A 23,910-nucleotide genomic window follows, 5' to 3' on the forward strand; every position below is an offset into this window, starting at 1 on the left:
TAAAACCTAAACATTTTATTAACAAAGTGTAGCAACTGCTCCACTGAGCGACTGAAACAGACAGGCTATTGCTATAGAAGAAGAACAAAAGAGTAATCGGACACAACTTTTCTGAAATATATTATTTAGTAATGATGCTCTGTTCACCAGACTTCACTTAGCCTACAAGTATGAAAAAGTTGCATTATTTACTTGAAAAACTTCCCCAATGATGAAAAAATGAAATTTCTATCAAAAGGTGGAACTTGATTAGCACATTAATCCATATGTATCATATTGTATCAGTTTAGGCTTATACTACTGTTTCATATACAGTTAATATACTCTAACAAATATACAGCAGCACTGTGAGACACTAAGGTATGCAAACATTGAATATCGGAATTTGGACATGCATTTCTGCTACGGAAATAAATTTAAAAATCAAGACACTTCTAAGTATGTTCTAACATAAAAAAGGCCAGTTTTATGTGAGTCCAGCAGCCAGCGTCAAGGTATATCTTTCTTGCTGGATGCCTACTTAAATACCTCTACCCAGGCTGAAAAGCCTACAATTTTATAGGTGGGCAGAAACCTGCTAATAAAAAATGAAAAAATGACCTTAAGCTGATGGGAAGGAGTGCTCAGTTTGAAGGGATGACCCTATAATCCAAATCAGAAAACTAAGGGCACTTCCTAATAGACAAATGTGAACAGGTGCAAACTGAACATGAAATAACAAACTCTAACAAATATACAGCTGCACTCTGAGATGTTAAGGTATGCAGTCATTGAATGCAAGAATTTGGACATGCATCACTGCTAAGTAAATAAATTTAAAAATTGAGACACTTAGAGCATGACTAAGCACTCCTTCCCACCAGCTTAAGGGGATTTTTAATTTTTTATTAGTAGGTTCCTACCCGCCCATAAAAGTGTATATTTTTTTTTTAGCCCCAATAGAGGCATTTAGGTAGGGAACCAGCAAAAAAGATACGCCTTGATGATGTCTGGCCTTTTAGTTGTGGTGTCTCAATTTTTTATTTATTTCCTTAGCAGTACTGTATGTCTAAATTCCTATATTCAATGTTTGTATATCTTCGTGTCTCAGAGTGTTTTAGGAAATGGTAATGGTTTTCTTCACCATTGTTGTTAATGATTTCTTAAGCGATTCTTTAGCATTCCTAAGTGATTTTTGGTTGCAGTTTACTCATTTTTTTTTTTTTAAATTAATTAACCAATGAACAAGCATTTTTGAGGCAAAAATGCTTACACATGCTTATGATGACACAAAATAGTTTCCTCACTTCTCTTAAGTTCTTGTCATTTTTGGGAATCTAAAGCAGTTAAAAAATGTTCAAATGCCTGAATGAATGAACAGCAATATTATTTTGCAACTGAAATTAATTTGAATAGTTCTTGAATCGTATTTTTAAGAGCTTTTCAGGTGTTTTTTGGGACCATTTGTATATATTTTGTAATTTGTTAATGTGTACTTGGCTAAAATATGTATTTGTCCTTGCTTTGCATTTGTAGTCCAAAAACTTCTATTATAGTTTTGAACCGGTAGTATAGTTTTCCTCTGGAACCTTGTGTCATATAATCTGATTTTTATGGTTTAAATTAATAATTCACTGCTAAGACTAAAACTTTCAAATAAACAAACAAAAATCTCATATTAAAATATGGCCATGATGATATAGATATAGCTTCAGCAGACTTAAGGCCGCTTTACACACTGCGATATCGGTACCGATATCGCCAGCGTGCGTACCCACCCCCATCGATGACTTACCTTCCCTGCGACGTCGCTGTGACCGGCGAACCGCCTCCTTTTTAAGGGGGCGGTTCGTTCAGCGTCACAGCGACGTCACAGCAGCGTCACTGAACCGCCGCCCAATAGAAGCAGAGGGGCGGAGATGAGTGGGACAAACATCCCGCCCACCTCCTTCCTTCTGCATTGTGGCCGGGACGCAGGTAAGGTGAGGTTCCTTGTGCCTGCGGTGTCACACGGAGCGATGTGTGCTGCCGCAGGAACGAGGAACAACTTGGTTACTGCTGCAGTAACGATATTTGAGAATGGACCCCCATGTGACCGATGAGCGATTTTGCACGTTTTTGCGACGATGCAAAATCGCTCATAGGTGTCACACGCAACGGCATCGCTAAAGCGACCGGATGTGCGTCACAAATTCCGTGACCCCAACAAGATCACTTGAGCGATGTCGTAGCATGTAAAGCCCCCTTTAGACTTGAGATTATTAATAATAATAATAATAATAATAATAACACACATAACATTGTGGGTTGTAGATAATTTAGTGGCCAAAAATATATAGTAGGTAGTGGAAGGTTGAACAAAGTGGACCTATGTATTTTTTCATACTATCTACAAATTAATAACACAAAAATATTTTGTGCTATTGATGATATTAGGGTATACCAATATACTGCAAGATTGGAATGTATATAGAGGGGTTGAAAAAATTGCTGTGATGCAGGATCAGGCGGTGTATAGAGGGGTTAAGAGGAGTGATGTACTAGAGAATGGGCTGTTAATAGAGGGGCTGAAGGAGTGATAGATTGCTGGATAGCATTGTGAATAGGGGGCTGACAGGAGTTATATACTGTAGGGTGGGTCTGTATATAGAAGGGATGAGAGGAGTTAGGCTATGTGTCCACGATGCGTCGAGCTAGGTGCAGTTCTAAACGCACCCTCTGGCAGTAATTGATTTTGCCAAAGTTGCTTTTTACCATAAAATAGTGCTAAAAACGCATGCATATTTAACGTGTTTTAGGTGCGTTTTTAGCGCTTTTTACATGCTTTTCAATAGCGTTTTGACAGATGCATTTTGAACATAAAGACACTGCTAAATAAAGATTAAACAGTCAAACAATGAAAAAAGAGAAAAAAAAGGACAACATATATAATTTATTTAAAAAGAAAAAAAATAGTTATATTTCATATAATTCTAGCGGTTATATACTATTTAGCGGTAAAATAGCAATAAATTGATATTTTTCATTAATTTAATTGTCGGACTATATGTGTGTGTAAAGGGACATATCAAATCTTTATTTTGATGTCCAAAAAGCATGCGTTTTGTTAGTCCAAAACGCATGTTTTCTGCACCTAAGGCCTGTTTCACACGTCAGTGATTCTGGTACGTTTGTGTTTTTTTTTCTACGTACCAGAATCACTGACATACGCAGACCCATTATAATCAATGGGTCTGCGCACACATCAGTGATTTTTCACTGACCATGTCTCTGTGCGGCGTACCCGCGTGTCCGTGATTGACGCACGGAGACATGTCCATTTTTTTCTGGCATCACTGACGTCCCACAGACCACGCAGTGGTGTGATCTGTGAAACACGTGCCAGAAAAAAACGTACATTAAAAACAAAAATCATTTTAACTCACCCGGCTCCAGCGATGTCCTCTGCAGCCCGTTCTCCCTGCTGCTTCTGAGCCGGCTCATTACTGTCATGCATATTCATAAATGCACAACACAGCCGAGCCGGAATCAGCTGCTGCGGGAGTCAGCGCCGGCCGGATGCTGCACCGCGGGAGCATTCAGCACCATGGAAAGCAGGAGCGGGGACAGGTGAGTTAATTTCTAAGTGCAATCACGGGCCACGGAGAACGGAGCCCGGATTGCACTTAGACAACCCACATGTGCCGTGAATCACGGCACACGGAGGGACATGTGCGTGTTTTACACATCAGTGAAGAACGTCTGTGTTTTTCATGGACGTGTGAAACGGGCCTAAAAAGCATGTAAAAAGCTGGAATTTTGATGTTGCTTGCTTTTTGCAACTTCTCATTGACTTCAATGTTATCAAAACGCAGCCCAAATGGCAAAAACAATTACATGCTGCTTCTTTAAATGCTGAGTTTTTGCACAAAATTATGCAAATTAAACGCAGCGTTTTGAACTGCATGGTGGGCACAAGAAATCCCTATTTCTCATAGACTTTGCTGGGAAATCACAACGCATGCATTTTGGCATTAAAAAGGTGCAGTTGAAAACGCTGCAGAAAAGCATGTAAAAACGCATTGTGGACACATAGCCTTAAACTGTGTTTGTTACCTGTTGCTGAAAGATGAGTAATGTGAAGCAATTCTTTATTGATGCATTTACCAGAAAATTATCTTTTGCTGTATGCATCAACAGAGTAGTATTTGCAGTTTCACATAACTGATCTCTTAGCAGCTGGCAACATGCATAGCACTGCTCTCTACTGCCTAGTTATTACAAGCTCATTATATAGGAGTGCAGGAGAGTTGATTTCTGCTATAATCAATATATGATGTAAAACTTGAGAGTCAGCTATACTGATGTAGATGGCAGAAGATAAAATTGTTCAAGTAGGGTACTGTTTAAGTGCAGAGAGTGCACAGAAGCATAAGCTGAATTCTACAATTAGATTAGCTTGATAATAAATCAGAAGTAAGGCTGTGTGCACACGTTGCGTTTTTTACCGCGGAAACGCTGCGTTTTGAACCGCAGCGTTTCAGTGGCAAATTGCATGCGTTCAGCTTTCCCAGCAAAGTGTATGGGAAAGCTGAAAAATCAGTGCACACGCTGCGTTTCTTTCCGCAGCGTTTTGGATGCCAAAAATCGGTGCGGAAAGAAAAGCAGCATGTCACTTCTTTTGTGCGTTGTGGCTGCGTTCTCTCCCCCATTGAAATCAATGATGTGGGGTCAGAACACAGCTACACCGCATGGACCTGCTTTTTTGTTGCGGTCCGCGGGCTTTGTCGGCACGCCAGAACGCAGGCATTTACCTGGAAGTGAGGTCAAGAGGTTTCCTGTTGACCTCACTTCCTGGCAAAGCCCCCGGTGTCGCCAAAGTGCCCGCCCCGACCCCCGACCCCCCTCCCGAAAATCCAACATGGCCGCGCGCACAGTAGCGCACCGGCCGCCCTGCTCCTATGTTATCTGTCGCATGTGCCTTGAAACATGCGACAGAAAAATGCACCCAGGCCCTGCCCGTTCACCCCAATTCCCCCCGGTGTCATACATACCTGTCCGGTCGCAGCGCTGATCCCCCGCGGCTCCCTCCTCCTTCACAGTGCACGCCGGCCGGTCACATGAGCAGAGCAGCTGACAGCCAGCACTGTGTTCAGAGAGCTGTGCTGGCTGCTCGGCACTTTGCAGCTGTGACCCGGGGAGAGTGGGTGCAGATTTTTGCACCCACTCTCCTCAAATGGAGGGTCTGCCCTCCTAGAAAATGGGGGATACGTTCCCTGAGCGTGCCCCCATATTCTAGAAGGTCCAGAGGCGACGTGGGACATCCAAATGGATTTCTGCGGACCAATTTTTTTTATTAAATTGGAGAACAAGGGAATGATTTGGGGAGTGTTTTTTCTAATAAAATTTTTTTTGTTGTCTTTTTTTGCTTTTGTTTACTGTCAATTAGTTATGTCGGGTGTCTGATAGACACCGTGACATCACTAATTGCTGGGCTTGATGCCAGGTGACATTACACATCTGGTATCAACCCCATTTATTACCCCGTTAGCCAACGCACCAGGGCGCGGGATGAGTTGGGGCGGCCTGCTATTTTTAGGCTGGGAAGAGTCCAATAACCATGGCTCTTCCCACCCTGAGAATACCAGACCCCAGCTGTCAGCTTCACCTTGGCTGGTGATCTAATTTGGGGGGACCCCACGTTATTTTTTTTTTTATTCTTTATTTATAAATAAAAAAAAAAAGCCTGGGGAGCCCTCCAAATTGATCACCAGCCAAGATGAAGCTGCCAGCTGTGGTTTGCAGGCTACAGCTGTCTGCTTTACCCTGACTGGCTATCAAAAATAGGGGGGACCCCACGCCATTTTTTTAGTTTTTTTTTTTTATTGGATAAATACTAAGCTAGGCACCCTTTAGTGCCACATGAAAGGTACTAAAGGTGCCAGCTTAGAATATGCAGGCGGGGGTGGGACGTTCTATATATTTGACATCCCTTCATCCATTGACGCTTTTTAGGCTGTGTGTCCACAATCAGGGTTTGCAGCGTTATGGGCGCTGAGTGTTTTCCCTGCGTCCATAACGCTGCGTTGTGCAGTAGAAGCACAGTGGAAGGATTTTTGGAGATCCCATGCCCACTGTGCTTCTTTTCTCCGCAGCATAAACTGACCGGTAGCGTGGCTTCCCGAGCCTCAGCATGTCAATTTATGCTGCGGAGACAAGAGTGTTCTCTGCAGGTAGCATAGAGCTCCACAGCAGCCTGAACCCAAATCCTGGGCATGGGCAGCTGCAGGAAGGCTGGCACTGTGTACTAGACGCCGTGTCGCTGGATCATGGCCACATAGCCTTAGGCCCCTTTCACCCGTCAGTGATTCTGGTACGTTTGTGCTTTTTTTTAAACGTACCAGGATCACTGACATACGCAGACCCATTATAATGAATGGGTCTGCTCACACGTCAGTGATTTTTTACTGCACGTGTCTCCGTGCGGCGTACCCGCGTGTGCGTGATTGCCGCACGGAGACATGTCCATTTTTTTCTGGCATCACTGATGTTCCACGGACCACGCACCACGCAGTGGTGTGATCCGTGAAACACGTGCCAGAAAAAAACGTGCTTTTAAAATAAAAATCATTTTAACTCACCCGGCGTCCAGCGATGTCCTCTGCAGCCCGTGCAGCTTGCTGCTTCTGAGCCGGCTCATTATTGTCGCGCATATTCATGATGCACGACACAGCCGACCCGGAAGCAGCTGCTGCGGGGGTCAGCGCCGGCCGGATGCTGCACCGCGGGAGCGATCAGCACCATGGAGAGCGGGAGCGGGTGCAGGTGAGTTAATCTCTAAGTGCAATCACGGGCCACGGAGAACGGAGCCCGGATTGCACTTAGACAACCCATGTGTGCCGTGATTCACGGCACACGGAGGGACATGTGCGTGTTTTATACGCCAGTGAAAAACGTCAGTGTTTTTCACTGACGTGTGAAACGGGCCTAAAAGTGAGAATATTGTTGCTACAGCAACATTTTGGGTGAAGTAGCTGTGGATTCAAAATGCTTAATATACTCCTGAATAAAATCCTTGATGGGTGCAGATTCCAAAATGGGGTCACTTGTGGGGGTTTTCTGACGTATAGGTACCTAAGGGGCTTGGTGCGCGAAGTTTATTTCAACTTTTCCAAAATTCAAATGGTGCTCCTTCCATTCCAAGCCCTCCCATTTATCCAAACAGAATGTGGAGAAGGAAATGACATGACAGGTTTTTTTTTCCAAAGGTCTGTGTTCAACCAACTTTATTAACACTGACAAGTCTTAAAAAACGCACCTAAAAAAATGCATGAAAAACGCATGAAAAACGCATGAAAAACGCATGCGTTTTCGATGCGTTGTTTCTCAAAAAGCATTGTTTACAATTCTCCCCTCTGCCAGAGGGTGCGTTTTTTTCCGCGCGGAAAAAAAAGCAACGTGTCCACATACCCTAAGGCTGGTCAGGAGCACACAGAAGAGGGGGGAGGGATCTGCAGCACTGAGTAGAAGCAAGTACTGCTAGGAAATGTAAAATCAACAGATAAAAACAAAAGCAAACACATCACGTTATGTGAAGCTAGATTTACAGAGGGGCAAATAGAGATTAAAAAGACACAAATCCATGCAGTATCGTACAGGCAATGAAGATCCAAGAGGCCAGATTCTAGGCAATCAAATTCCTATTAATATGCTGTAACATGCAAACATACAACTTTGGGAAAACATCTGGATGTAGCCAACTGGTACATTTATGGCATATCCTGTGGATGTGCTATGAATGTGCAATGTAGTAAATGCATGGGACGTGCGTCTATCTCGAGAACAGGGTTCTGATGTATGCTGCTGGCCATAGAGAAGTGAATGGAATTCTCATTCCACTGACAACTGCAGGTAATGGGGATCCCTGGACACTGGAGCCAGATTCTACTAAATACAAAAAAGTACACACCTTTACCACCTCCTCCCATTACAATGATGTATAGTGTTTATTAAGGTATTAATACACTTTATTATGGGAGAAACAAAAAAAATGAAACTGGTCTATTTAAAATGGAATGCCAGGCCAACTATTCTTTTTTGTTAATATAGTTGCAATCAATATTATTCCACCTCCATTGCAAAGAGAAATAATTTGCACATGTTCTTTTATTAGCAATAAACCACTAAAACAAGTAACATTTAATTAGCTCAATGCAACTAATATAACAAGTGGTTTCTACAAATTAAACACATAAGACACTGTTAAGCCCGCTACACACGCTTCAATATATCTCACAATCCGTCGTTGGGGTCAAGTTGTAAGTGACGCACATCCGGCATCGTTTGTGAGGTATCTGCGTGTGACAGCTACATGCGATCAGGATTGAACACAAAACCGTTGATCGCAAACACATCGTATCATTCTCTAGAATTGAGCGTTTTGTTGCAAGAACCTAGTCAATTGTAACGTGTGACATCCCTCATACAATTTTGTTGTCTGATGCTATGTGCGCAGGTGTGCGCTCTGCACCGCAGCTTAAAAAAGGTCTGCTTCAGAGCGCAGCTGAAAAGCTGCGTTCTGAAGCGCCTCACAATGTCTGTCAGTCACTAATCTCTGTCAGTCCGTCACTATCTCTGTCCCTCACTCTCTGTCCATGTCAGTCTATCCCCCTCTCTCATATACTCACCAATCCCCGATCCCCGGCGCTGCACGGCATTCACACTGCTCCGGCGGCTTTTACTGTTTTGAAAAAGCCGGCCGCCCATTAAACAATTTCGTATTCCCTGCTTTCCCCGCCCACCAGCGCCTATGATTGGTTACAGTGAGACACGCCCCCACTCTGAGTGACAGGTGTCACACTGCACCCAATCACAGCAGCCGGTGGGCGTGTCTATACTGTGTAGTGAAATAAATAATTAAATAATTAAAAAAAACGGCGTGCGGTTCCCCCCATTTTTAAAACCAGCCAGATAAAGCCATACGACTGAAGGCTGGTATTCTCAGGATGGGGAGCTCCACGTTATGGGGAGCCCCCCACCCTAACAATATCAGACAACAGCCGCCCAGAATTGCCGCATACATTAGATGCGACAGATCTGGGACTGTACCCGGCTCTTCCCGATTTGCCCTGGTGCCGTTGGCAAATCGGGGTAATAAGGAGTTATTGGCAGCCCATAGCTGCCAATAAGTCCTAGATTAATCATGTCAGGCGTCTATGAGACACCCTCCATGATTAATCTGTAAATTACAGTAAATAAACACACACCCGAAAAAATCCTTTATTAGAAATAAAAACACACACATATACCCTGATTCACCACTTTAATCAGCCCCAAAAAGCCCTCCTTGTCCGGCGTAATCCAGGATGCTCCAGCGTCGCTTCCACCGCAGCTGCATGGAGGTGACCGGAGCCGCAGCAGACACAGCCGCTCCGGTCACCTCCATGCAGCAAATGAAGACAGCCGTGCGATCAGCTGCTGTCACTGAGGTTACCCACGGCCACCGCTGCATCCACCGCTGGATCCAGTGACAGCGGGTAACCTCAGTGACAGCTCAGCTGATCGCGCGGCTGTCTTCATTATCTGCGTGGAGGTGACCGGAGCGGCTGTGTGTGCTGCAGCTCCGGTCACCTCCATGCAGCAGCGCTGGACACGACGCTGGAGCATCCTGGATTACGCCGGACAAGGAGGGCTTTTTGGGGCTGATTAAAGTGGTGAACCAGGGAATGTGTTTGTGTTTTTTATTTCTAATAAAGGATTTTTTCGGGTGTGTGTTTATTTACTGTAACTTACAGATTAATCATGGAGGGTGTCTCATAGACGCCTGACATGATTAATCTAGGACTTATTGGCAGCTATGGGCTGCCAATAACTCCTTATTACCCCGATTTGCCAACGGCACCAGGGCAAATCGGGAAGAGCCGGGTACAGTCCCAGAACTGTCGCATCTAATGTATGCGGCAATTCTGGGCGGCTGTTGGCTGATATTGTTAGGGTGGGGGGCTCCCCATAACGTGGAGCTCCCCATCCTGAGAATACCAGCCTTCAGCCGTATGGCTTTATCTGGCTGGTTTTAAAAATGGGGGGAACCGCACGCCGTTTTTTTTAATTATTTAATTATTTATTTCACTACACAGTATAGACACGCCCACCGGCTGCTGTGATTGGGTGCAGTGTGACACCTGTCACTCAGAGTGGGGGCGTGTCTCACTGTAACCAATCATAGGCGCTGGTGGGCGGGGAAAGCAGGGAATACGAAATTGTTTAATGGGCGGTCGGCTTTTTCAAAACAGTAAAAGCCGCCGGAGCAGTGTGAACGCCGTGCAGTGCCGGGGATCGGGGATTGGTGAGTATGAGAGAGGGCTGGTAACTTCAGTTACTCAGGAGATTAGCGGTCACCGGTGAGTCTTCACAGGTGACCGCTAATCAGGACGCGACACAGACAGAGCCGCAGCATGACAATGAAGTCGGGTGAAGTTCACCCGAGTTCATTCTGACCGTGCGGCTCTGTCTGTGTCTGCTGTCATCTGCCATTCAGCTCTGCTACATGGCTGTCTGTGTCTGCTGTCAGCGGCCATGTAGCAGAGCTGAATGGCAGATGACATAGTAAAAACGCATCCCTACACATTACACACGCTTGGCAAGTCAATAAATAAAAAAAAAAAAAAGGTGCCCAATGCATACGTCACAGAACACATGATCTAAAGGATCACACACACAATTGACCAATTTAACATAGACTACTAACGCTCGTGTGACAGCAAATGAACGACCAACGTGAAATCTCATAGATCCCGTATGCAACCTGGGCGTGTCACATCGCAAATGCGATTGTACAACTAATTGCAACGTGTAAAGTGGGCTTTACTGAGCGTTGTAGTCTAAGAATTATTCAACCCCTTCCTCCCAAGTATCTTTAGTGCTTAGAAACAGTGGCATAACAATTGCATTTCTAGCGGGTGCAACTGCCACCAGGCTTGTAAAGGAGGGGGTCTGCTTAGTTCCCAGGACAGACATCACAAATGGTTAATGGCTTTTGTATGCTAGCACAAACAGGGACATTACAAAAGGAACATTACTATTGTATAGGGGAATAAAAATTATTATATGGGCATAAAAAAAAGTATACTGCTAGTGCTGATACCTGAGACCCGGTGCTGCAGATTCTGTGAGCCGCGGTCAGCTTGACAGCTGCTTACAGAATGTCCGACTCACATGCTGCTGCTGTGAGACATCGTGGACCTCGGCATCAGGCACCCCCCTTCCAGCTGCACCCGTCTACCTCCTTTACATACGGCTCTGGCCCTCGCCCATGGGGCCTGGTAATTAGAAGAATAAAATAGGAAGGGCCTGGGCTGCCAGCGTGTCCGGGCAGCCCTGTGTGCTTCTGCTCATTGGGTGCGCCTTCTGACGCGCATCTCCCCACACCCCTCTGCTCCACTGACCTGATCTCCATTCCAGCACATGGCTAATTTGCATTCTCCCCCCTTCATATGCAAATTATCCATCTATAGTAGCCAAAGCGACTCTGCTGGGCCCTCTGCTGCAGCTGTGACAGGGGCCCGGTGAAGAGGGGAGCCTGGCCGGCCTGGGCTTAATAATGCTAAGCAATTACCCCTGGCTAAGCCGGGCCCCCCCTCTTCACCGGGCCCCCTACTCCAGTCATGGTTGTAATGCCACGATGGCGTCTCTGTACCTTATTATTGTATGGGGACACAAAGTGGGACCGAATTATTATATGAGGGAGCAGGTTGGCAAGATTACTGCATGGATACACAAAGAAGGGCATAATGATTGAATAGGATCACAAAGGGTGCATAACTATTGTAAAAGGTTACAAAAGGAAACAGTGTATGGAAGCAAAACGGGGACCTAATTTTTGTAAGGAGGAACAAAGGGAAGCATAATTATTATACAGGGACACAAAGAGGGGCATAATTGTTGTATGGAGAAACAAAAGGGGACTTAACCAGTGTCTGGAGGCACAAGGGGGCTATAATTATTACATAGAGACTCAATATATATATATTACATGCCTGATCACGCACAATCACCTTTTTCATCTTTTGCGGTAGTCCAGACCTGTTTTTTTTTAGGCAACCCAGCAAACTCAACATCAAAACGCTAGGCCTTTTAAGCTAGATATTGCATACACTGAGTTCTTGGGTATAAAGTAGCATTGTCCACCATTGCCTCAAGTGTCAGGAATTTGCTGTTACTTCTCTTAGCTGAGCTCCAGCAAGTGGTCTGTCATCTCGTCACCTACTTTTGACTTCAGTGTTACAATTGAAATTATTTGTAAGCTCTATCCAACTCAAAAAGTGTTGTCCACACCAACCTCCCAGCATGTAAGTTGTCAACTCCTCGCAACTGTTCTAGCCTAATCACACCTGGTCTCTATAATCAGCATTGGACTGGAGCACACTGGGCCCACCCGAGAAAATCATTATTGGGACCCACTATGTGGCTACATAGAAATAAATATAATAACACCAATTGTGTGGTAAAACGTGCTAATATCAGCGTATAATATAAGGTAATACAGTTCTTAAAGCACCACTCCAGGGTCTTTTTCTTTTCGAGGTTCTTTTTATTTTACCACTGGAGTGAGGGTTCTAATCTAAGGTCCCATTCCTTACTCTTAAACTCCCCTTCTGGCATCTACACCCTCTAGTGCCAATGGGCTTGTCGGTCTCGGCAGTTTGTGACCTGTCAGCTGAGCCAGTGTTTTATGGAGCTAGAGGTCATGCCTCAATACAAGTCTATGAGAACCTTGTTTTGGCTCTTATAGACTTGTATTGAGCACTTTTGAAGAAATTATGACTGACGGACAGTTAGAAGTTGCACTCACAAGATAGCGCCACAGGAAAAAAAGGGAAAATGCCAGAGAGTGAGTATAAGACAGTGGCAGAGACCTTGGGTTAAAAGCATCAGTCCTATGGTAAAAAAAAACAAAATGCTGGAGTTGTGCATTAATGTTATAGAAAGAGCTGACACCCACATTTTGGTGAAAACTCAATGATAAATGTCCCCTGATGTGTATTAACCACTAAACGAATTGATCGATGCTGCACATTTGACATGAACAATGTGTCAAGTTATGCTGCGGATATTCACCACTGATTTCATCTTTTGGAACACAAAGGAAGAGGTCAGTGGTAAAAGTGAGTGAAGCATTTGCGTACTAGTAAACGCAGCAATATCTGCACAATATTTGCGAAGATAGTACTGCTGTTAATTTGCTGTGGGATTTCGATTATATAAATTCTGCAGCACATACACTATGTGAATGTTGGTATTATAGAGTATATACTAAAAATGGTGGGGGCTCTAAATTAGTTATGTGTGACATTGGAGTGATAGAAAAAGACAGTTTTCCCTCACATCTCCCATACACTTTACAGAAATCTCTGTCACTTTGTAGCCTATAACGTTTTATGAAAATCCTCAATTTGTTAGTGGTGGAGGAAGAAAACCAAAGTTAGTCAGGGGTGATACAGCAAGAGGGGACGGAGTCAGTCAGGGTGTTACAAAGGGAAGGGGACTCAGTCAGCCCAGAGTGACACAGCAGGAGGGGACGCAGTCAGTGAGGGGTGATACAGGGGGTGGTGATGCAGTCAGTCAAGTGTGATATAGGGGAAGGGGACGCAGTCAGTGGTGATACAGTGGGAGGGGACACAGTCAGTCAGGGGTGATACAGCACAAGGGGACGCAGTCAGTGAGGGGTGATACAGGGGGTGGGGATGCAGTCAGTCAAGTGTGATATAGGGGAAGGGGACGCAGTCAGTGGTGATACAGGGGGAGGGGACACATTCAGTCAGGGGTGATACAGCACAAGGGGATGCAGTCAGTCAGGGGTGATACAGGGGGAAGGGAGTGCAGTCAGTCAGGGGTGATACAGCACAAGGGGATGCAGTCAGTCAGGGGTAAACAGGGGAAGGGGACACAGTCAGTCTGGAATGATACAGGGGGAAGGGGACACAGTCAGGCAGGAGTGATACAGGGGGAAGGGGGTGCAGTCAGTCAGGGGTGATACAAGGGGAAGGGTACACAGTCAGGCAGGAGTGATACAGGGGGAAGGGGGCGCAGTCAGTCAATGGTGATACAGGGATTAGGGGATGTAGTCACAGATGATAAAGGTGAAGGGAGTGCAGTTAGTGAGTGGTGATACAAGGGGAGAAGGGGCCTAGTCAATCAGAGGTTATTCAGGTTAAGGGGCTACATTCAGGCAGGGTTTATACAGGGGGAGAGGCTCCATCAGGCAAAGGTTATAGAGGGGAGACAAGACAGTCAGGGGTGATACAGGGGGAGAGGGCGCATTCAGGCAGAATTCATACAGGGGAGAAAGGGCTCAGTCAGTCAAGAGTGATACAGGAGGTGGGGGCTCAGTCAGTTTGTGGTCATATGAGAGAGAGGCTCAGTCAATCCAGGGTGATACAGGGGAGGGGACATAGTCACTAGTCAGGGGTAATTTGGGGAGAGGAGTGATATAAGGGGAGAGGCTCAGTCAGTCAATTTGGACCCCTCCTGGTAGATATTATATATATATATATATATATATAATCTCTCAATAAAAATATAAATATATCTATATATATTGTGAGGTAGCGCGGTCGGCTGCGCAGCAGAAGACACGGGATCCAGGCATCAAGGTTCACAGCACACGGTGTTTAATGTCCAAACAAAAAAGTCCATAACAAAATACATGTGCCTCTCCAGCAGAGGGCTCAGGAAGTTCTGGTCACTTCCCCCACACCCGGCACACCTGCCCTCGTTCCTGTTTCCTTTTAACCCTTCCTTAAGCCTGTAGGGAAACAGCATTAACCCTATAGTGGATTTACTTTCTATCATGGAGTGAGCACAACCTGGGCGAGACATACCGGCCGTCATAGATAACCCCGGTCACAGTCTCACATACCCCCCCCCTCAGTTCAAGCGTGCGGGGTTGAACTCCAGCCATCAAGCACGGGCCGCGGGACAAGGCATCGGCGTTGCCCTGCAACCTACCGGCCCGGTGTTCAACCGTAAACCGGAAGTTCTGCAGAGAAAGGAACCACCGGGTAACCCGGGCATTCCGTTCCTTGGCGGACCTCATCCAGACCAGTGGAGAGTGATCCGTCACCAAGCGAAACTGCCGTCCCAGCAGGTAATAGCGTAGGGACTCCAAGGCCCACTTGATCGCCAGGCACTCCTTCTCCACTACGCTATAATTCCGCTCGGGAGGGGTGAGCTTCCTACTCAAGAAGGTGACGGGGTGTTCCTCCCCCTGAACCACCTGAGACAGCACTGCCCCCAGGCCAACCTCCGAGGCGTCAGTCTGTACTATGAACTCCTTCCGGAAATCAGGGTTGACCAGAACGGGCTGTCCGCACAGGACCCCCTTCAGGGCCCGGAAGGAGTCCTCGGCCTGCGGAGTCCACCGCACCATGACGGACTTCTTGCCTTTGAGAAGGTCCGTCAAGGGGGCTGATAGTCCCGCAAAATCCTTTACAAACCTCCTGTAGTACCCCACGATACCCAGGAAGGCCCTAACCTGCTTCGTGGTCAGGGGTCTAGGCCACTTCTGGATCGCCTCAACCTTGTTAATTTGGGGCTTAATCACTCCTTGGCCTATCACGTAGCCCAAGTAGCGGGCTTCCGTGAGTCCCAATGCACATTTCTTGGGATTGGCTGTCAATCCGGCTGTTCGAAGCGCGTCCACCACCGCTTGTACCTGTTCCAAGTGGGTCTGCCAATCGGAGCTGTAAATAATGATGTCATCCAGGTACGCTGATGCATACGCCTGGTGGGGTTCCAGCACTAAGTCCATCAACCTCTGGAACGTGGCCGGAGCGCCATGTAACCCAAAAGGCAAGACAACATAGTGGAAGAGACCCTCCGGCGTAACAAAAGCTGTTTTCTCCTTGGCGGACTCCGTTAGTGGCACCTGCCAGTACCCTTTGGTCAGGTCGAGCGTGGTAAAATATCGCGCCTGTCCCAGCCTATCAATCAGCTCATCCACCCGGGGCATGGGGTAGAGATCGAACTTGGATATTTCGTTCAATCTCCTAAAGTCATTGCAGAACCTTAAGGAGCCATCGGGTTTTGGTATTAGGACAATCGGACTAGCCCATTCACTCCGGGATTTTTCGATGACCCCCAGGCGTAACATTGTCTTTACTTCCTCCGATATGGCTTGTCGTCGAGCCTCCGGCACCCGGTATGACTTCAGGCGTACCTTCAGGTGGGGCTCGGTGACAATATCATGTCGTATCAGACTGGTCCTACCGGGCAGCTCGGAGAAGACATCGGGGTTCTGCTGAACCAACCGTCTGGCCTCTCGCCTCTGTTGCTTGGTGAGGGCTTCTCCAATCCTTACTTCCGGTTCGTCCTCTCCGGAGGTCGCTGGAGCCGGATGTGAACGACCCGAAGAGGAGGGAGGTGGGGAAAAAACAGCCATCAGGCTTTCCCGTTCCTGCCAAGGTTTTAATAGGTTGACATGGTATATTTGTTCAGGTTTCCGCCTACCGGGCTGCAATACTTTATAGTTAACCACCCCTACTCTTTCCTTTATCTCGTAGGGGCCTTGTCACTGAGCCAGGAATTTGCTCTCCGCCGTGGGGATCAATACCAACACCCGATCCCCGGGTTTAAAGGTCCGCACGGTGGCTTGTCTATTGTAGCGGCCGCTTTGCGCGGCCTGAGCCTCCTGTAAGTGCTCCTTCACAATTGGCATGACCGCGCTTATGCGGTTCTGCATACCCAAAATGTGTTCAATCACACTTTTATGGGGGGTGGGCTCTTGTTCCCATGTTTCCTTTGCCAGGTCCAACAATCCCCGGGGATGTCGCCCGTATAACAATTCAAAAGGCGAAAACCCCGTGGATGCCTGTGGCACCTCTCGTATGGCAAACATCAAATAGGGAAGCATCATATCCCAGTCTTTCCCGTCTTTTGAAATCACCCTTCTTAGCATGGTTTTCAGGGTTTTATTGAAACGCTCGACTAAACCGTCCGTTTGCGGATGATACACAGACGTACGCAACTGCTTGATCTGGAGTAGCCGGCATAGCTCTTTGGTCACTTTAGACATGAATGGGGTCCCCTGATCCGTAAGGATCTCCTTGGGCAATCCCACCCGGCAGAACACAGCAAACAACTCCCGAGCTATAAGCTTTGCTGCAGTATGTCTGAGAGGTATCGCCTCGGGATACCGGGTGGCATAGTCAACGATCACTAGGATGTGTTGGTGCCCTCGAGCGGACTTTACGAGGGGCCCCACCAGATCCATCCCTATCCGTTCAAAAGGGACTTCTATAATGGGTAACGGTACCAACGGACTGCGAAAATGGGTCAGGGGTGCAGTAAGCTGACACTCCGGGCAGGTTTCGCAGAACCGTTTTACCTCCCCAAAGACCCCGGGCCAATAGAACCTTTGCAATATTCTCTCCTGCGTTTTCTTGACCCCTAGGTGGCCACTCATCAGGTGTTTATGAGCCAAGTCGAGGACCCGCCGGCGATGCGGCTGGGGCACCACCAACTGTTCTACCCCTACGCCCCGTATTTCATCTACCCGGTAGAGTAAATCCTGCTTAAGAGCGAAATGGGGGTACCTTACCTGGGCACCGGGCAGCTGTGCCACCCCGTCAACTACTGTCACCCGACTCCGGGCATGTATTAACGTAGGGTCCTGGAGTTGGGCTGTCCCAAACGTATCCGGGGACGCCTCCAACTCCGGGATGGGCTCGACCGTCTCAGCCTCTCCTGCCAATACCTCTAGGGGTGACCTATCGGGTTCACACTCTGTCCCTATCATCGTGACCCCTACGGCAGGTGTCCCGGATTCAGGATTGTAGGGCTCAGGTCCCGGACCGACCAATATCTGAGGGGACTTAGGGGGTCCCCTCCATAAAGTCCAAAAATAGGGCAGATCCCTTCCTAGGATCACGTCATAAGGAAGAGTGTTAAGAAGTCCCACCTCATGTTGCACCTGACCGCAAGGTGCTGTGATGGTGACAATCCCCGTGGGATAGTCGTGGCGGTCCCCATGTATGCAAACCACCCCCACAGTGCGTCCTGTGGCCTTTACTTTAGCTCTCAAGGTGGATCGCACAAGGGTCACTAAGCTTCCGGAATCCAACAATCCTGTAACCGGACATCCATTCACCTGTATTTGGCACAAGTGGGGCTCTGTCTCTGGGGAGACCAGGTCAGCGGTACACACCACCTGAGCATACATTGAACCCCGCCGGGTAACCCCACAATCCATGGGCTCCGTGGTGAGTGGACACTGGGCTTCCATATGTCCCACCCGCTGGCACCGCCAACATCTAATAGGGAAGGAAACCCCCTTGACAAGTTGTCGTTTAGGGTACATGGCCTTCCGGACCTCAGGAACGGCGGGCGCGGCCTCAGCCAGGATGGTAGCGGACTCCTGTACCGGTGTCGGCGGTGGGTCCTTGGCCCTAGGCTTGGAGGGGCCGGACCGACGGGCGGTACGCAAAGTCTCAGTGTCCCGTATCAAGTCCTGCGTAGCCACATGCCGCTCTACCAGGGACACTAATTGGTCCAGGGTACTCGGGTCACCCTGTCCTACCCACCGTTGAACGGTGACGGGTAAAGTGCGCACAAAACGATCCACTACTACCCTTTCCACCATTTGCGCCGGGCTCAGAGTGTCAGGCTGCAACCACTTTTTTACAAGATGTAATAAGTCATAGGCCTGGGAGCGTACGGGTTTGGCTTCCTCATAGAACCACTGATTTACCCGCTGAGCCCGTACATAGGTATTCACCCCCAACCGAGCCAGTATTTCGGCTTTCAGGGTCACATAGTCAATGGCGTCCTCGGTACCGAGGTCCAGGTACGCTTTTTGGGGTTCCCCCGTCAGATAGGGTGACAATACCTCAGCCCACTGCGGGGTCGGCAGCTTTTCCCGCTCGGCCACCCGCTCAAACACCGCCAGGAACGCTTCCACATCATCACCCGGGGTCATCTTTTGCAACGCTTGTCTCACCGCTTTCCGGACGCTGCCGTCGTCACCCGGTCCCGGGGTTGTTGCTGCCGGTCCGGCACGGATCGACTTGGCCAGGAGAACCATCTGTTCTTGGTGCCTTTTTTCCTGCAATTGTAAGGCTTGCTGCTGACGTGCATTGGCCTGCTCCATCTGTTCTTGGTGCCTTTTGTCCTGCACTTGCAAGGATTGCTGCTGACGTGCATTGGCCTGCTCCATCTGTTCTTGGTGCATTTTGACCTGCACTTGCAAGGATTGCTGCTGACGTGCATTGGCCTGATCCAACTGTTCTTGGAGTTTTTTTTCCTGCACTTGCAAGGATTGGAGCAGGTGTGCATTGGTTTGTAGCTGCTGTGCATTAGCCTGTTGCTGCTGTGCATTAGCCTGAGCCAAATGCTTTAGTATGTCCTCCATGGCGTCGCCGGGTTTGGGCTGTAGTATAGCCGCTCGAATCCAGGACATGCGCAGCTGGGTCACCAGGGATGGATGCTACACCTCACCGGCTGTCATGCCCGCATTCTCCACCATATGTGAGGTAGCGCGGTCGGCTGCGCAGCAGAAGACACGGGATCCAGGCATCAAGGTTCACAGCACACGGTGTTTAATGTCCAAACAAAAAAGTCCATAACAAAATACATGTGCCTCTCCAGCAGAGGGCTCAGGAAGTTCTGGTCACTTCCCCCACACCCGGCACACCTGCCCTCGTTCCTGTTTCCTTTTAACCCTTCCTTAAGCCTGTAGGGAAACAGCATTAACCCTATAGTGGATTTACTTTCTATCATGGAGTGAGCACAACCTGGGCGAGACATACCGGCCGTCATAGATAACCCCGGTCACAGTCTCACAATATATATAAATATACAGTATATATATCCCCCTCCTGGAATATATGTCCACACCCTGGGCCGCTTCTGGTATATATGTCCCACTCCTGCTATAAATGTGCCTATCCTGGTTTATTTGTCCCCTTCCTGGTATATGTCCTCCTACTGGTATATATGTCCCCCACTTGGTATATATCCCCCTCCCAGTATATATGCACCCATCCTGCTATATATGTCCCATTCCTGCTCTATATCTCCCCCTCCTTGGTCCCTCCTGGTACAAATGTCCGCCTTTTGGGCCCCTCCTGGTATATATGTCCTCTCCTGGGCTCTTCCTGGTATATATGTCTGCATCAAAAAGGGTATCACAATATGGGGGAACCCTATGTCAGTTTATTTATTTATTTTTACACCACTATAGGGATGCAGACAGCGTGTGCGATGCCAACCAATCACAGACGCTGTCACACAGGGTGGGTGCGAGGTCTGACTGCAACCAATCACAAATGCCAGGACTGACAATGGGCGGGGGAACCAGTGAATATGTATGAGGGTTAAAGAGCAGACCCCGAAGCAGTGTTACAGCCATGTGGGTGACTCAGTAAGTATAACTGTCCTGTACTAATCCCCTTAGCCCTTTTTACCACCATTTTACAGCACAATATTTAGGTCCCCATAAACTTATATGGGGTTCAAGTCCAGTCCTACCAAACCCGAGTATCTGTGGGTTCGCCCATCTCTATTCATGTGTGCTAGAGTGTCGTTTTTGCATGGAAAGGTTATTTCATTAGTCTAGTAGAACCATAAGGCACAGTGCCCGCACTGTGTAGTTTTGACGCGTATTTTCAGAAATCTGTAGCAAAATCTGCATGTCCATTGTGAAGTCGGCAAAGTCTATGAGAATTCAGAAGTGCTGTGCCCACGTTGCTTATTTTTCCCTTGCGTATTTGGTGCAGATTTGGTGCAGAAAAAAAGAAATCTGCACCAAATACGCAAGGGAAAAATACTCAACGTGGGCACAGCACTTCTGAATTCTCATAGACTTTGCTGGCTTCACAATGGACATGCAGCTTTTGCTGCAGATTTCTGAAAATCTGCGTGAAAATCTGCATTAAAATACGCAGCGTGGGCACAGGGCCTAATGGTAACACCAGAACTATTATTGACCAAGGAAAAAAACCCCTTAAAAATACATTTTATTAAATCCAAGTTAAAACAATCCCTAGACAAACACACATAAACAAGACAGACAATCCCAAATTTGCCAAGGTCCAGTGGGACCCCTCTGTAAACCTAACAGAAAGGAGCAGGCAAATAAATGGGGTAAGTCAGAATGTCCCCATTGAACAATTAGTTAATGCTGTATCTTGATAAATCCAATATTGTGAAGGAGTACCAGAGAAGATAATAATGGTGCAACCAGGGTATGGCCCAAATTCCCTACAAAGGCCCTGCCTAACCGCGGAGGTTGGCACCCTAAACCTGGACGCTATGGCGCCCCCGCTCACCGATGACTCACCCTTCTTTCCCTCTAAACTGTAAAGCACCCTTAACTCTGAGACTGCAGAAATAACTAACTGTTACTTTATATGCTCCTCCATATTGATATTGCAACACCAAAAATGATAAATTGGGAAATTATGAAAATCCCAGGACTGATAGACATGTTAATGTTATGCAAATGATGAAAAAATGAAAACAAACTTTTCCAAACATCTAAATTTATTAATTTTATAGTATGAGCACAACGAGCAAAAACACAATTACTTACATGCTTTGACATGCTATCAATGAGTTTAGTAATGGTTGTCTGAGGAATGTTCCACACTTGGGCATGCGAATCATCAAGACCTACTGCTGGCAGCTTCCTTTAGTATTGCAGACCAATGACACCCCAGATGTGCTTGGTGGGAGACAAGTCCAGAGACAATGCAGGCCAATGTAGCACACTAAGCAAGAAAGATTGCTCATACCGTGTTTTTCCAAAAATATGACCTCCCCCAAAAATAAGCCCTAGCAGGGATTTTCAGCATTTTCGGAGAAAGGCTTAAATATAAGCCCTCCCCCGAAAATAAGGCTTAGTCGCGGATCAATAATGAAGTGTCCCTGCAGCTAAAAAAGTTAGAGATACTGCAAGATACTTCATTATACACAGCGGCACTCGGCAATTACACTCATCCGACACTGAGCGTCAGGACCTGCAGTGATCACACACCCGCATACATCAGCTCTCTCACACACACACACAGTCAGATCTCACACACAAACATCAATCGCCCCCAGTCAGATTACACACATAATCAGATCGCACACATAATCAGATCGCACACGCAAACATCAAATCACACACACAAACATCGGATCGCACACACATCGGATCGCAGACACACTCACCTTATCCAGCGACACCGATCTCTTCTCACCGGGAGAATCCTGAGAGGCAGTGCAGTGGAGTGCAACGAACAGGACCTGCGGCCGGACACGTGCCTTGCTTCATTCCCTGCTGCCGTAAGTGCTGGATGTGATGTGTGTGTGTGTGTGTGTGTGATCTGCTGTGTGTGTCTGCAATCGGCTGTGTGTGTGCCTGCAATCGGCTGTGTTTTTCTGCGATTGGCTGTGTGTGCCTGTGATCGGATGTGTGTATCTGTGATCGGCTGTGTGTGCCTGTGATCGGATGTGTGTATCTGTGATCAGCTGTGTGTGTATCTGTGATCGGCTGTGTGTGCCTGCGATCGGCTGTGTGTATCTGTGATGGCTGTGTGTGCCTGCTATCTGCTGTGTGTGATCTGCTGTGTATATCTGCGATCGGATGTGTGTGTGTGCCTGCGATCGGATGTGTGTATCTGTGATCGGCTGTGTGTGCCTGCGATCTGCTGTGTGTGCCTGCGATCTGCTGTGTGTGATCTTCTGTGTATAGCTGCGATCTGCTGTGTGTGATCTGCTGTGTGTGTGTGTGATCTGCTGTGTGTGTGATCTGCTGTGTGTGCCTACGATCTGCTGTGTGTGTCAGCTAGCAGCAGGGTAGGACAGCGTGCAGCACCGACCGGATATCACAGGAGGACCTGGGAACCACGCAGACGTCCTGGTCTGGTGAGTATGAGTCTCCTGGGAAATGGGGGGGTCTGCTTTTTTGGGGGGTAAACTTACCCCCAACCGTGTTTCTCCAAGAATAAGACCTCCCCCAAAAATAATCCCTAATGCTTTTTTGGGGGGCAAAAAAAATATAAGACAGTGTCTTATTTTTGGAAAAACACGGTAGTATGAGCAACATGTGGCCTGGCATGTTTTGTTGAAAAACAACTCCTGTTTGGATGTCATTGGTTGGCAATTTACAAAGGGAGCTTCCAGTAGCGGATCTTGATAAATTGTGTGCCCAAGTGCATTCAGCTCTATAAAACATTCCACAGACAACTATCAATAACCATATTGATAGCAGCTAATGTGTGTAAGTGCATGTATTTCTGAGCAAATTAAATCAAGAGGTTTTGGAAATTTTGTTTCCATTTTCTCATTTTTTTTTTATCATTAACATGTTTGTCTATCCTGTGATTTCCATAATGCCTCGACTTTACCTTTTTGGTGTTGCACTTTCAATGTTGAGCATAAATTTACCTGAGTGGCTTATGTAATGAAGTGCGATCTTTTTGTTTACCTTGCTCACATACTGGTTCTATATTCCCATTTTATCATGGTCACAATCATCCTCACTAGTCTTGATAGATTACCTTCAGACAAAGTGAAGTAAAACTTCAGTCTTCATGCCCATGGCTATCTGCAAAAGGAGGTAAAAATTCAGCTCAAGCTTCCTAAATTTCCATGACATGATGTGTATGCAGTTACATTTTCAGTGCAAAATCCAGAGTAGCTTTTGGGCTAATTGCAACTCTTCATTCAACACTTTTCACTTTTGGAACCATTTCATAAACATGCTAATCACCATAATCTCAAGGACTATTTTTAGTACTATATAACACATTTTTGCCCTGCTCAGAATTCAGCAATATGGAAAAAAGACATAGTACATGAATTGCTTTTTCATGAGGCATACAAGATTTCATGCATGTGAAAATGTAAGATAGACAAGTTGCTGTCAAGCTACTGTGCCTGTAGGTAGTTAGGACCTGAATATATATATGC

The 23,910-nt window shown here is 47.0% G+C and overlaps 1 long non-coding RNA gene across 1 annotated transcript in view; it reads right to left on the reverse strand.

The window, feature by feature from the left end:
• LOC142296404 (uncharacterized) overlaps positions 1–23,910 on the reverse strand; it is a 114,920-nt gene that overhangs the window by 32,038 nt on the left and 58,972 nt on the right. Inside the window, exon 2 of the long non-coding RNA XR_012751632.1 lies at positions 23,499–23,545. This is a non-coding gene — a long non-coding RNA (uncharacterized LOC142296404). The remainder of the gene's footprint in view (positions 1–23,498; positions 23,546–23,910) is intronic.

This window comes from Anomaloglossus baeobatrachus, chromosome 3 (assembly GCF_048569485.1).
Source record: "Anomaloglossus baeobatrachus isolate aAnoBae1 chromosome 3, aAnoBae1.hap1, whole genome shotgun sequence".
Classification (NCBI taxonomy): domain Eukaryota; kingdom Metazoa; phylum Chordata; class Amphibia; order Anura; family Aromobatidae; genus Anomaloglossus; species Anomaloglossus baeobatrachus.